Raw genomic sequence first — 15,170 nt, forward strand, 5'->3', positions numbered from 1 at the left:
GGTTTGGATTGGATGTTAGGAAAAATTCCTTCACCAGAAGGTTTATCCAGCACTGGAACAGGCTGCCCAGGGATTTCAAAGCCGTGTGCATGTGGCACTTGGGGACATGGGTTGGTGGTGGCTTTGGCAGTGCTGGAGGAACGGTTGGAATGGTTGATCCTGGAGGTTCTTTCCAACCTGACCAATTCCATGTCCCCTTGCTACAGCCAGGCTGGACTCCACCAGAGACTCCTCCTGCAGCCCTGGTGGGCACTGCAGTCCCCAGCTGCCTGTCACTGTCCCTTCCCGGGTGGCCTCTTCAGTGTGCTCCATCCCACCCTCCCTCTTTTGTTCCTCCCTCTCCCTCTCTGCCTCCTAGCCACCCCCGGGCGCCTCTCCCTCTGCTCTGCTCAGGTTATTACTCCTCAAATTTCCTCTTCCACGCTGGCAAAGCCTCCCGAGGAAATGCAGCACTCAGGTGGGGAGCCTGCTCACCTCCACCCAGCTGCCCTCCTTGCCCTGCCTCCCCTCAGCCCCCAGGAGCTGCAGAGCTGGGAATTCAGGTGTTCGCCTGGATGGCTCCCAGTGAGGAGCATCAAACGGGAACGGAGCACAAAAGGCACCTGGGGAACAAGAAAAGCTCCTGATGCGTTGCTAAGAGGGCCGAGGGGGGAACAGTGCCTGCGTGAGTGGCAGGAAGGAGCAGGGAAGCTGCAGGATTCCAGCAGGATCCACCCGCTCCCTGTCGGCACAAGCCGGCAGTTGGAAGCGATGGATCCAGGGCTGCTCTCCCATCATCCGTGCGAGCAGCCCCTGGCCCGGCCTGCCCCTGCCTCGGGACACACAGGCAGCCTGCGGTGGAGCAGAGCCGCTGCTGCTGCCTGTGGGAATCTCCGATTGCTTCCTGAAGCGTGCTCGGATAAATGGCACCGTGGGAATTCAGAGCGGGGACGCGGGGACAAGCTCAGCGCGGCTCTCAGAGGCTTGGCTTTGCTGGGATCGGCACTGGAGGACTCCAAGGACGTGTCATTATCCTCTGTGGAGAGCCGGCGGAGATTTGCTGGGATTTGTCCATCCCTCCAGGCTCGCTTTCCCCCGGGACAGCTCTGGCCGCTGTTTCCTGCTCGGAGCTGAGCGGAGCAGAGCCGAGGGCACTGCTGATCAACCCCCCTGCGCCACCCTGGAGCCTTTGCCAGGGAGGGATGGCAGTGCCAGCTGCCCCTCCTGCCCCATCGCGCCTTGCTGGGGCTCACAATCCGAGATCCGAGTGCTCACATCCCATTCCTGCAGCAGCCTGCCGGAGGAACTCTTCCCGCGAAGCGTCCAACGCTCCGAGCAACTCGGTCACAGCACAGGTCACTTCATTCCAGGACATCTGGCCCTGTCCTCAACCTCCTCCAGCCCAGCGCCACGCCAGCCCCTTCCCAGCTCTGCCTGCCTCCCTCTCCTCCCTTCCCTTTGCTCCTGGATGGAGCAGCTGCTCCTCGTCTCTCCCACAACCTCCCCCACAGCCTGCTCTGACATCCCAGCCTTGTTTCATGTCTCTTTTGCTTCTAGGAGCTGCAGTTTGGTGGCTGGCGATGGGGAGGGAAGCACGTGAGCAGCAGCAGCAGCATCCCCGCGGATCCCTGGCGGGCGTTCAGCCCTTCCCTGGCGCTCCTCTCGGCAGCCAGAGGCAGCCAGGGCTCGGAGCATCCTGCCTTCCGAGAGTTACTGCCTGCTGCGGAGCCCCTGATTCCTCCCTCTGGCATCTCCCATCCCTCTGCCCGGACAGCGCTTGGGAGTGGAGTGGGAAATCCCCAAAACCTCTCATCCCGCTGTCCCTGAGCTCCGGATCCGGGCGGGGAAGCAGAAGGAGGACCAGGAGCATCATTTCCCCAACCCACCAGCCCTGACCGTACAGGCAGATTAATTTAGCATGAACGAAACGCTCTCGCAACACGAATGCCCTGCAGCGACAGGGACCAGGCGCTGCTCGGGCTCCAGGCTGGGGCTCGGCTGGGAGCAGGACTGTCGGGAGGAGCAGCGCTGCCCTGGCTGTGGGCGCTGCAGTGCCTGGGGAGCGGCAGGGGTGCGGGAGGTCACCCGGAGAGCCTGGGAGAGGGGCTGCAGGCGGTCCCTGCTGGGAGCCGAGCGCGGAAATGGGAGGCAGGACGAGAGGGATGCTGCCAACAGCTGTCGCAGCATGCTGACCCGGGCGGAGGGACAAATCCCGCTCATCCTGCGGGAGCCAGGCTGGAGGAGCGGGAAGAGCAGCTCTGCCCCGGGGGACACGCACAGCCTCACCCTGCCCCGGCTGCGGGCGGGTGCCGAGCCACAGAAAACCCTTGCGCTGGAAAATCATCGGCCCAAACCGCAGGCTGCGTGCAGGGCCGAGGGAAGGATGTGACAGCGAGAAAACGGCGCTGCGAACCGACGGCACCGGCTGGCAGCGCGGAACGCGAGCGGGATCAGCCCGGGGCTGCGGCGGCACTGCGGGGTCAGCGAACCAGGCTGAGTCACAGCTCAGCTCCGCTTTGCTGAGCTCACTGAGGGCTGGCAGCGCAGCAGCAGCGGCTGGAAAGGTTCACTGGAGGTCCAGGCATGTGAGAGAGAGGAACTGACAGGCTGGGAGAGCTGGGGGGGTTCAGCCTGGGGAAGGGAAGGTTTCAGGGAGACCTTAAAGTCCTTTCCAGTGCCTAAAGAGGCTCCAGGAGAGCTGGAGGGGGACTTGGGACAAGGGATGGAGGGACAGGACACAGGGAATGGCTTCCCACTGCCAGAGGAGAGGGGCAGATTGGGTGTCAGGAAGGACTTGCTCCCTGTGAGGGTGGGCAGGCCCTGGCACAGGGTGCCCAGAAAAGCTGTGGCTGCCCCTGGATCCCTGGCAGTGTCCAAGGCCAGGTTGGATGTACCTTGGAGCAGCGTGGGATGGTGGAAGCTGTCCCTGCCCATGGCAGGGGGTGACACTTGATGATTCTTAAGGTCCCTTCCCACCCAAACCATTTTGGGATTCCACGAATTCTGCAGCACACGGAGACTCAGGGATCAATGCAGAGGGTGCTGTGGAGGATTATTAGGGAAGGAGTTGGGAACATCACAGCTGCTGCTCCCAGCCCTGGAAATGTTGCCTGTGGGATGCTGAGGAGAGCTGGGAGGGGAAGGACCTCTCCAGCTCTGCTGTTCCTTCCACCCTTGTGCATCCTGTGACATCCCCTGCCCCTTGGGGACCTTTGTCCTGAGGCAGCACTGCCACGTCACCCCCCTGTGATCTTTGAGCACATCCCTGTTGGCTGTGTGGGAGCAATTCCTCACGGGAATTCCCTCCCAGCTGCTCCAGAGGCTCCAAGGGGGGACTGCATCACTCCTACAAGGGCAGTGCCACCAGCAGTGGTGCTGCACAGGGGGCAGGGTCCCTCCTTGGGTCCCCTTGGGTCACCCACATTCACAGCCACGCAGTAAAAGGAGGATTCAAACCCAGATAAAAACACTGGAAAAGCTGGGAACTCCCAAGTGCAGCCCTTGGGAGAGGAGAGGGCTGGTTTCTGTCATAGAGATCCACCCTTCCTTGGTTCTGGCCCAGGTCTGGATATCCCTGAATCCCAAACTGGTTTGGGTGGGAAGGGACCTTAAATCCCATCCATCCCACCCCTGCCATGGGCAGGAACACCTTCCACCGTTCCAGGCTGCTCCAAGGTGCATCCAGCCTGGCCTTGGACACTGCCAGGGATCCAGGGGCAGCCACAGCTTCTCTATTAGAAAACGTTCCTATTAGAACCTATTAATTAATTTACCCCCAGCTCCCTTTCTGTTTTCCTGACACCAGCTCTGACCCATTGCTCTGTAAGGCTCCACATCCCATTTCATCCTTCTAAAAACCCCACACAACCCCCTGGGCCACACTTGATCCCTTCCCTCACTTTGCTGCCCAGCCCATTTCCAGCGCTAGGTTTAATATCCGGAGATGGGAAATATCATTTTTTCTCTCTGTACCATTTTGTGGGTGAATCTCCCTGGTTCTGGCAATTTGTTCCCATTCACGCCATCAATTTGCCCTAAATTCTCTCTCCTAATGGCACTTCCACCTGAATCAATTCCTTTGATTCCCTAATATCAACCTGGAGTGTTACCTGAGGCTCAGGCAGCCTTGGGGAACCCACCAGCCCCATTTTTTCCTGCTTCCCCCTCTCTCTTTAATTTCCTCCCTGGCTCTCCAGCTGAGCTCTTCCCCCCCCTCTCTCCCTGGGCCTGGTTTGTCTCCTGCCAGCCCCGATATCTTCCCGGGATTTACAGCCTGGCTGTGTTCTCAATTAGCAGGTTCCTTCCAGCTTCCGTGGCTTCCAAGTCACAACATTTCCCAGGCTGTGGCAACAGATTAGAGGCTGCAGATGTAAAACAGGTATTAAGTGCGTGGAGATCTCCTCAGCCTCGTCATTCCCAGCTCCTGGGGAGCTCTCCAAAGGCTCCACACCACCTGGAAGCAGATGTGGCTCCAGACCACACTCTCTAAGTGACCTTTCCTGGTGCATCCCAGGGGACAAAACCCTCCCTGCCTTTCCCCCTACCCTGGATAATCCTCTTGCATCCAACTGGAAATAAATGTCCTTCCAACCCCTTCCCTGCTTTTGCCTCCTCCTCCTGCAGCTCCTCAGGAGCTGGGCACGGCTGGAGAGCCCTCCCTGGTCAGATTTACCCCTTTCCCAGGAAAAATCCCCTCCGGGATAAGGCAGAGCGTGGTGGGAGCAGGAGGAGGTGAGGAATCACTTTGTGGATGGAAACATCCCTGCTGAGCTGGGATGAAACATCCTGGAGCAAAGGAAGGCTTCCAGAGGGTGGTCTGGGGTCTCAGGCTGGAATTTCGGGCATCCAGGCCACTCTTTCCCAACCTCCCAGTGGGGCTGGGATGGCTCTGGGTGTGATCCCTGGGCTGGAATATCATGGCACTGACTGGGCTGCAGTGGGGAGGGATGAGCTTGGAAAGGCACCACACTGGGAATTCAGCTGGGAAAGGCACCACGCTGGGAATTTAACTTGGAAAGGCATCCCTGGGGCTCTCCCCACTCTGGGAATTCGGTGCTGACAGTGCCCAGAGCTCTGGATCTCCCTGCAGCCTCTGCCAGGCTGACTCCTGAGCTCAGCTCTGCTCCTGCTGCCTCTCTCTCCTCTCTCCCTGCCCAGCTTTATTAGTTCAGGAAATGAAGCCGAACATCCCTCAGGAAAAGCCTGTAAACTCTGCCTGCCTCACTCAGCTTCCTCCGCAGCAAGCGGGGCTGGCAAGGCCGGGGGAGGCTTGATGGAGCATTTCGAGGAGCAGGAGATAAATGCCTGGGAAGATAACAGGGAGCTCTAGGCTGTGATGGGAGAAGAGTGGCTGCTGAGAGTCCATTCACACCTGAGTGGGGCTGAGCTTGCCTGTGACCCTGGAACTGCAAGGCAAACAGGGTGGGAAGGCCTGGGAAGCGGCAGAGGTTGTCCCTCAGGAGGGCAGGTGGCCCTGTGGCCACGAGAAATCCTCCCCTTCTCCCTTCAAGCTCCGCTTAAAGCCAAACGTGACAAAATCCAGGCGTTGTGACCACAGAAAAGCCGATTAATCCCGAGGTCATAAACACAATTAGGGAAGCAACCGTGGACATGAATCCCAGCCAGGCTGAGGAGAGGGGATCAGGACATCACAGAGATGGGAATTCCCTCCCTTCTGGGGGACAACCTTGGCAAGGTGGGTGACAGGAGCACCGAGCTGGTGGCTTTGCTGGAGCCACTTGGCCATCGGGAATGCGAGGGAATGTCTCTGGGTGTTCTCTCTGCTCCCAAGGCGCTCCGAAGAATAATGGCACTGATCTTGGAGGGATTTCAAGCAGCTGAAATTAGAATGAATGCTGTTTTTAATTTGGACTAACGAGCTTAAAGAGCAAAATGAAAGACTCGGCGGCAATTTTGCAGAGTCAAGACACTTAACACGAAGCCGGGGAACATCAGAATGTGATCTTTGCAATGTTTCCCATCTGATCTGCAGAAAGAGCAAACAAGCCCCAGTGTTTGAGTCAGATTAAATGGTTAATTATTACTGCTATTGTTGAACTCTGACAGTGTGGCAAATCAGTGATGGATGGCAGAGAAATGAAGCCGGGCTGGCTGGGAGCAGCAGCCGGCAATGCTCCGGGGAGCTCAGCGAGCTCCGGGGAATCACAGCATCACAGCTGGATTTATCAGTGTCATCTCTGCCCCTGATGGGACACGGGGACCTTTACAATGGGCCTGACTGGAGCAAAATGGTGCCCTGGGGGCCAGGCAGGGGTGAGTGCTAATAAAAACCCCAAACGCTAGAAATACCTGCGTTTATTGGGATGCTCCCTGCGCAGCAAAGCTCTGTCTGTGTGGCAGAGAAACCCCCAGGGATTTGCTGGACTCTGCCGTTGTCCCCTGAGCAGCCACTCTGGTACCGAGTTAAAATTAAAACACCTCCTGCCACATCACGACAGACTTCAAGGTTTGTTGGGAGAGCATCTGGCCATATGATGGGGAAAAAAATATGCAATTACGGTAGCGGCGAGGTGCAAAAAGGAAAATAAACGTCCCCGGCTGTGTCACAAAGGCTGTTGATGTGACAGCTCCTGTGCCAGCTCCTGATTTCTGGAGAGCCAGGTCTGTGCAGCTGCTGCTTGAACTCCATCCCACAGTGGGAAAATAAAGGGTTTGGGGAAGATGCTGCCCACAGAGGGACCTCAGGTGCTGAGCTGTAGGTAAGAAATTCCTCTTTCTGCACACAAACAGCGTCCAACTGGCACTGCTGGGCTGGGGCTGAGCAGTTTTTGGTGTCATCATGTGGCACACAGTGTCACTCTCAGTGGGATCACTCCCTCAGATGAGGGTCCCAGACTGCTCCGGGAGGAAATTTAATTGTTCTTTCCGTGGGGCCTGAGCTGTGTGGCAGGAACAGCCAACACTTTCAAGCACAGGGTTTGATGGTGCCTCTCACCACCTTCCAGTGGAGGTTTCTGGCTTAGTTTGAGGCAAAGAAAACCTTTAAAATAAACCTCAGTGTTTCAGGTGGAACCAACATTCCAAGTGTTTTCCAGTTTGCTGGGGTGAGATGAACTGCCAAGTGTTTGGGGAGCTTGGATAACTCCCTGATCACATCCCAAAGGCTCCCTGGGGTGTGTTAACCAGCCTGAGCCAGGCCAGGACACCCAAGGAATCCTTCCTGGCATGTTTGTCAGTGTGGGGAGGAGGCACATCCTGATTTCTTAGGACAAGGATCTGAGTGTGGCTGAAAAACCTTCCCTTCCCTCTGAGCTCCATCCACATCCCTCGTCCTTCCCTCACTCCTGAGCTCCTCAACCTCTTCCAAACACTCTCCAGGAGCCAGAGAGCTTCTGAGCATGGAGCAGAGGGGGGGATGTGCCTGGAGCTGGGACATCTCCCACCTTTGGAAGTGCCTGTTCCACCTCGAGGTGCTGCCAGGCTGACGCAGAAGCAGCTCCATCCTCCCCGAAATCCCTCTTCCCCTCGTTCCCAATTCTCCTCCAGCCAGGAGCAGGCAGAGGAGCTTCCCTCCTGCTCACATCCCGCGGGGAGAAGGCATCCAGGTGAGGATGAGGAGCAGGGTGGGATCCGCCAGGCTCTCAGGGCCAGCAGGGCGGGGAGGCTTGAAACAATCCAATTTAGCCGGTGCTGCTCCCAGGGACATGAATAATGGGAAGTTGATGCTAAACTGGAGCCATAATTTTCATCCCAGTGCAAACAGATCCAAATTGTGATAAAAGGTTTTCATCTGCCGAGGCTTGGAGAGGCCCCCGCGCCCTGATTTACGGCGCCTCTTAATGTCGCATCTGACAGCACTTTGCAAACAAAATGTTCTGCCCATAAACTTGCAGAGGGACTGGGGGAGGCTGGGGGGAGGGGGATGCTGCTGGGACACTGCTGCTCCCGATGGTCCCCAATTTCCCCCCCAGGGCAGCGGGAGAGGCTGCGGGAAGGCGGGAGGAAGGTGAGGCTGAAGGCGGAGCAGCCGGGATTGGGAAGCTCCAAGGAGATCAGCCATCCCTTCCTGCCAACATCTTGGGGTGTCTGAATGGCAACCAGGAGCATCCTCATCCCCGAGGGGAGCCCGTGCTGCCTCCTGCTCCCCCGAGCCAGCAGGAGCAGGGAGCTGGCTGCTCTGGCTGGGGGAGCCATGGCTCGGCAAGGATCCCTTCTCTGCCTCCTCCCGCGGGAACTGTGCACTCAGCAGGTCTCCCTGGGAGCCAGGTCCATGCTGGAGTTCCATCAGCTGAGCCCTTTCATCCTGGATCGTGGCTTTCCAGCTTTTCACTCTCCCCAGGCTCTGTGACCAAGCCCGGGAGGTTCTGTTCTGCTCTCCCCCGATGTTCCCATCCCCTTTCCCTTCCTCCCTGCCCTGGGCAGAACCTGCTGATTCCCGTGCCTTTGGCTGCCCCATCCCTGCCCCTGCTGCCTTCCCCCCCTCCAGCCGCGGGGCCTGACCCCGAGCCGAGAGCAGGGAGCCACATCCCCATGGAAAACATCTCCAGAGCGCTCGGGAGAGATCCCAGAGCCCATCCCTCGTGCCTGTGCCGTGCCAGCCGGGATAAAGCCGCTCCAGCGGCGGGAACGCAGGCTGGCAGGGCTGCCGAGCTCCTCGGGAAGCGCGGCGAGGAGGCAGGAGCTGCAGGCTGATGGATCACAGCCCGCGGGCTCCGAGCGCTCAGATCTGCTGCAGTTTGCACCAGTGGAAGCTTTCTCAGCCTGCTTGGCTCCCTTCCCGGAGATAATGAGCTGCAGTAATTGAGCCCGGAGGTCAGGAATGTGCGGCTCGCCGTTGCCAGAGAGGAGAGGGCACTGTCTTGTGCGCAGGGAAGCTTGGCGGAGGGGATGGCGCGTCTCCATGGATATTGGGATGGCGAGCAGCGGGGACCGGGAAATGTGGGGAGAGCAGCGCCGGGCAAGCAGGGCTGGAGTGAAGGCTCAGGGTGTGCTCAGGGGTGGCCTGGAGGAGCCCGCTGGGGGCAGAGCCAGCAGGATCCCGGTGTCCGGGGTTTTGGGGAAGCTGTGGCCCTGCCGGGCAGGGAGAGAGGCAACTCCTGGATCCCCTTTGCTCCCTGCCAGCTCCAGGGCACGCTGGGATCTCATCCTGCTTTTCCTGGACTGGAGCTCTGCTGGTCACACTGTCCCCCCGGCGGGGGAGAGGAGCAGGGAGGCTTTACCCAACCTGCCTGAGGACAAGGGGATTGTGCACTCAGCAGATCCCCTCGGGAGCCAGAGCCAGGCTGGAGTTCCACCAGATGATCCTTTCATCCAGGATCACAGCTTTGGATTCTCCCCAAACTCTGGGACAAGCCCAGGAGGTTTTGTTATGCTCTCCCTGGTGTTTCCACCCCCTTTCCCTTCCTCTCTGCCGTGGCCACATCAGCATCCAGATGTGCCCAGGTGACAGAGCTGAGCTTTCCAAGGGCTTCCCACAGCCCAGAGCCCTGGCATGGCAGCAAACCTGGAAGTGCCTCACACTCCCATGTCCCAAATCCTGACACATTTGTCACCCAGCAGCCTCCTGGGAAGAGGAAATGCCACGATTGGAACCCAGGCAGTGGGGTCAGCCCCTCCTGTCCCTGTGTGCAGTGAGCATTGCAGCACTGGGGACAAACCAGCCTGTTCCAATGACATTCCCAGCAGAGAGGATTCATCCCTGCAGCAATTCCTAAAGTGGCTGGGAATTGCTTCCCCACCTTTCTGTGCCCTCTGCACATGCTGGGGAAGCATCAGGCTCGGCAGGGGAGGAAAACTGGACGAAAATCAGAGAACCATGGAATAGGTTGGGTTGGAAGAGATCTTAAAGCTCATCCAGTCCCACCCCTGCCATGGGCAGGGACACCTTCCACTGTCCCAGGTTGCTCCAAGCCCTGTCCAGCCTGGCCTTGGACACTGCCAGGGATCCAGGGGCAGCCACAGCTTCTCTGGGCACCCTGTGCCAGGGCCTGCCCACCCTCACAGGGAGGAATTCCTTCCCAATATCCCATCTCTCCCTGCCCTCTGGCAGTGGGAAGCCATTCCCTGTGTCCTGTCCCTCCATCCCTTGTCCCAAGTCCCTCTCCAGCTCTCCTGCAGCCTCTTTAGGCACTGGCAGGAGCTCTGAGGTCTCTCTGGACCCTTCTCTTCTCCAGGTGAACACCCTCAGCTCTCCCAGCCTGGCTCCAGAGCAGAGGAGCTCCAGCCCTGGGAGATCCTCCATGGCCTCCTCTGGACTCTCTCCAGCAGCTCCAGGTCCTTTCTGTGCCCCAGGGACCTTCCAGGGCCCCCGGGCTGGGGCAGCTCTGCAGATGGGGTCTCACCTGAGGGGGCAGAGGGACAGAATCCCTCCCTGCCCTGCTGCCCACGCTGGAGCTCAGCCCAGGATCCATTTGGAGTGGGCAGAGAACGGATGGGAGCAGCCCTGAGGAGAAGGACATGGGGACATTGGTGACAACAAGCTCAACATGACCTGGGATTGTGTCCAGGTGGGGAAGAAACAATGATCCCAAATGCTGACATCTTTCTTTCTCTAGCAGGGGACCCTGGGTGGGAAACAGACATCCTGAGACAACAAACCTGTCCAGGTTTAGGGGCATCTTGACAGCATCCCTGCTGCAGCCCTGGCTGAGCTGGAAACACCTGGAAAACGAGGGATTGATTTCAGGCACTGGAGCTTTCAACAGCCCTCGGCTTGTTCCAAAACCCAGGTATCCATCAGGACACAGGGAAAGCACAGGATGTGCCCTCAAACCCACAGGAGAGCTGCAGGAGCTGCTGAGCTCATGGAGCTTTTCCCCCTCCTCGTCAGGGCCCGGGAATGCTCTGGCTGTTGTCAGAGCAACAGCAGCTCTGAGCAGCTCCTCCCGGCAGTGAAGTTCTGCTCTGACCCTCAGCGACAGCTCCCTGTCCTCCCAGCACCATAAAGCACCTCTGGAGCTTCCCCAGGGAGAGAGCTCCTGGCAGGGACCACCAGGCACGAAAAACAACCCCATTCCCCTGCTAATTCCCACTATAAACCACGCTGGGAAAGCACAGGGCAGATCCCAGACTCAATATTCCATCCTCCTGCCACCACAGGCTGGGAGATTTTGCTCCTCGGGTGCTCAGCAGTGCTCAGGTGGCACAGAAAGCCCCTGTGATGGCACTGGGGCACAACCAGGACCTGGGCTGGCACAGAGAGCCTTTCTGAGTGTGCAGCAAAACCAGGTGTGGACATGGAAAACCCCAAAATGAAATGAAGAATTAATTTAAAATAAGCCGGCAGCCCCAAATGGGAAGGGCTGCAGTGGTTTCTTTTGGTTTCGGGTTTTTCGGTTTTGGTTTCATTTGGTTTCTTTTGGTTTGGGGTCCAAAAGAAAGCCAGACATGGATAGCAGAGGTCAGGGCTGATGGGTTTCCACATTCCCAGTGAGCTGGGCAGGGCACCAGGCAGTGAGGAGCAGCGTGGGGAGCTGCCAGCCCTCCTCTGCTGCCACAGAAAGGGCAAAACCAGCTTGATTTTGGGGTAAAGCCCTGGTTCCTGCAGCTGGAACTGCGAGTGCTGTGGGGTTCTGCTGTGTTCTTCCCCAGATTTTGCCGGATCAAAGCAGCCCAGCCCTGAGGAGGATGGGCAGAGAACTGTGACTTTAAGGTACCATATAGCAAAGCGAAGTTGAAGTCTCTGGAAGCTTCAGGACAAACAGGCACTGATTCCAGCAGCTCAAACTACAGCCTGACCCCGTGCCAGGGTTATTCTCATCCCTGTAGGACTCCTGAGGTTCCCTGTCTGTGAGGTTTGTACCCAGGGCTGCAAATTCCCTGCCCCTGGTTCTGCTCAGCACAGGACAAATAGCTCAGCACAGGACAAATCTCCCCCGTGTTTCCACCCAAGGAAATTCCCAATCCACCTGCTCCCAGAGCTGCTGAGTGCACAGCCCTGGAGCAGTGCCACAGCCTCCCCGAGCCCAGGGCCATCCCAGCCCTGCTCCTTCCTGAGCAGCACAATAACTCCCCACAAGAGCTCCTCCTCTGCCCCTCCAGGACAGCCCTGCAATCCTTTCAGGAGCTGCTTCCAAATGCGTTCTCCAGGTTTTTACCACAATTGCTCAACACCCCCCTCACCCCCTCATTCCCTCTTGCCAGCTGCCTGACTCCAGCACTCCCCAGCTCGCCCAGCACCCAGGTTTTCCCTCTCTCCAGCCACATTTTAAGGAGGTGAAGAGTGTTTTTTGCTGCCTTTTGGTTGCTGCTCGGTGTGAGAACTCAGTGTTCATAAAGCCCCTGGGAACTCCTGCTCTGCTGGGCTCTGCTGGCTCCTGATTAGAAAGAGCTCCTTTATCCCTGCCGTGCCAAACGAGCCAAACCTCACCATTCCCATCTCCCCCCTCCCGGGAATCCCTGCCGCACTGGGAGAGCCTTTGGAAATGCTGCATTTCCAGCAGCCAGGCTGGCGCTGCCATGGCTGGGGTCACAGCTCCCACCAAGAGTTATTAGTGTGCCTTTCTCTGCCCTCGAAAGCTCTCTCGTATAATGTGCCGTCTGTTTGTGTTTGGGAAGGATTTTCCATGGATTTGCTGCTGCTGAAGCTCTTCCTGTGTGGGTTTTTCCCTGCAGTGGGGCTCAGGGGTGCCCTTTGGCTCTGCCCCTGGCTGGAGGGATCTCTGAGGGGTTTTGGGCTGCGGATCTGAGAGGACAAAAGTCAGCAGCACCGATTTTCCAGGTTCCCAGACTGCCAGGAGGATGGGTCAGGGCTCCTCCCAGGGATATCAGGACAAACAGGCACTGATCCCAGCAGCTCAAACTGCAGCCTGACCCCATGCCAGGGGTGTTTTCATCCCTGTTGGACTCCTGGCACTCCCTGTCTGTGAGGTTTCTACCCAAAGCTGCAAATTCCTGCCCCAAAGGATCCCTGCTCCACCTGGGCTTTTCCCACCCTGCCTCATCCTGCTCAGAAAGCAGCTCCTGCTCTTTGTTCCCTCTGCTTCCCACATGCAGGAGCAGATTCCTGCTCTCCCCTCTCCACACATCAGCCAGTTTTGCACAGGAATCTCCCTGCAGATCCTGCAGCAGGGATGAGGCACCTGGTGGGCACAGGGAAGTGGTGGCAGCTCCTGTCTGCAGTGGGACAGTCCAGCTTGGCTGCTTCCTTCCAAGGCTCTGCTGGTGCCACCTCAGCTGCATCTGCTGGGCTGCTGCCTGACACTTCTGCACACCCCTGACCAGTCCTGCCATATTCCCAGGAGGGATCTCTATCCTTGCAGATCCCTGGGAGCACAAGGGGATGGTTTGTGGCCCAAGGAATGCAGGATTTTCTCCTGCCTCAGCCAAAAGTGTGATCCCATCCAAGGGTGGCCCCAGGGACCTCATCTGACCCATTTCCAGATCTCACCCTCCTCTGATCCCTGCTAAATCCACATCCTTGGGCGTTCCTTGTGGCCACGAGTCCCTCCAGCTCTGCTTTTGCTGTACATAGGAAACTGTTTCCTTTTATCTGCTTTAATTAGGAGCTTTCTGCTTTCCTGCCCTGGTGCTTGCCTTTGCACATGGAGAGAAGGGGAACAAGGGACAGGCTGTTCATGGCACCTGGCGTGGACAGACCTCACCTGAGCAGGTACTGCACCACATCCCACCCAGCATCTCCTCCTGGCACAAGGGGATCCCAGTCATGGATTCATGGAATGGTTGGGTTGGAAGGAACCCCAAAGCTCATCCCATTCACCCCTGCCATGGCAGGGACACCTTCTGCTATCCCAGGCTGCTCCAAGCCCTGTCCAGCCTGGCCTTGGACACTGCCAGGGATCCAGGGGCAGCCACAGCTTCTCTGAGCACCCTGTGCCAGGGCCTGCCCACCCTCACAGGGAGGAATTCCTTCCCAATATCCCATCTCTCCCTGCCCTCTGGCAGTGGGAAGCCATTCCCTGTGTCCTGTCCCTCCATCCCTTGTCCCCAGTCTCTCTCCATCTTTCCTGTAGCTCCTCCAGGCTCTGCAAGGCCACAATGAGGTCACCCCAAAGCTTCTCCTCTCCAGGCTGAACAATCCCAACTCTCCCAGCCTTTCCTCCCAGCAGAGCTGCTCCATCCCTCTGCTCATCCTGCTGCCTCCTCTGCACTCTCTCCAGCAGCTCCAGCTCCTTCCTGTGCTGGGCCAGGGCTGGGGCAGCTCTGCAGCTCTCTGGGGTCTCACCTGACAGGACAATTCCTCTCCAGTTCCCTGCAGGGCAAGTCCCTGGGGTGCAGCACCTCCATCCCCCTGCTGCTGCCTGCTCCCCAGCATTCCCACATTCCCACTCCTCAGGTCATTGTCCTTGTGCTTCTCCAGGCCTGAATTCCCTTCATTATCCATGTCCTGTGCCAGGTCACTGCTGCCCTTCCCTGCTGTGTGACCAACCAAGGCAGAATCTGTCACATCCTCCTGAGCACGGCAGAGAACATTCAGCCTTGGGAAGGCAGGCAGTGCCTCTGGAATGAGGGACACGTGGGATGGCAGCGGGGAGAGCTCCTCCATTAGCTCAGACCCGCAGGAAAACCAATCCCCTGGTGTTGAATTCCCCTCTGCAGGTGTGGATTCTGTGCTATGATTCCTGGGAAAAGCTCCTGCCCTGCCAGGCTGTGCCCAGGGTGTGAGTGTCAGCAGGGATGAGCTCAGACACCTGAGCTGAGCTGCTCCCACTTGGCTCTGGGTGTCTGTGGAGCTCTTCTCACCACTCAGTCCCGTTTCATTCGCACTCTGTGCTGAGGAAAATAAACCTCCAGGCACGACGTGTCGGATAGAGTGTGGCACAGAGCCCTGAGCTGCTGCAGGAGGAGCCCAGGGTGATTAACGGGGTGCAGATCCCACCTCTGGCCCCACCAGGCTGACCTGGGTCTGCTCTCATCTTCTCACCAGGAGAGTTTTGCAAGGAGGCACGAAAAGCTGCTGCACAAAGGTTGCATTGCTGGGAGCTCTCCTTCCTCAATGGAAAACACAGCAAATAGCTAAAAAAAATCTAGGAGGGCTGGAAGGAGTTCCAGCTCTGTCGAGAGGCTTTCTAGGAGACAGAGTGATGCCCTGCAGCCAGGAAGGGTCAGAAGCTGCCTGGAAGCAGCAGCTCTGCCCAGGGCTCAGGTGGTCAGGCAGAGTTTCAGGTGCAGCCTCTGAGTGCCCAGTGATGGTTGGAAAACGGCTGAGGAGCTGACCCTCAACACATCTCCCTGGCACCAGGAGCTCCTTGGAAACAGAGGGGAGCCACCAT

The sequence above is a fragment of the Lichenostomus cassidix genome, chromosome 13 (genome assembly GCF_008360975.1).
Source record: "Lichenostomus cassidix isolate B80296 chromosome 13, HeHo_3.0, whole genome shotgun sequence".
Classification (NCBI taxonomy): Eukaryota; Metazoa; Chordata; class Aves; order Passeriformes; family Meliphagidae; genus Lichenostomus; species Lichenostomus cassidix.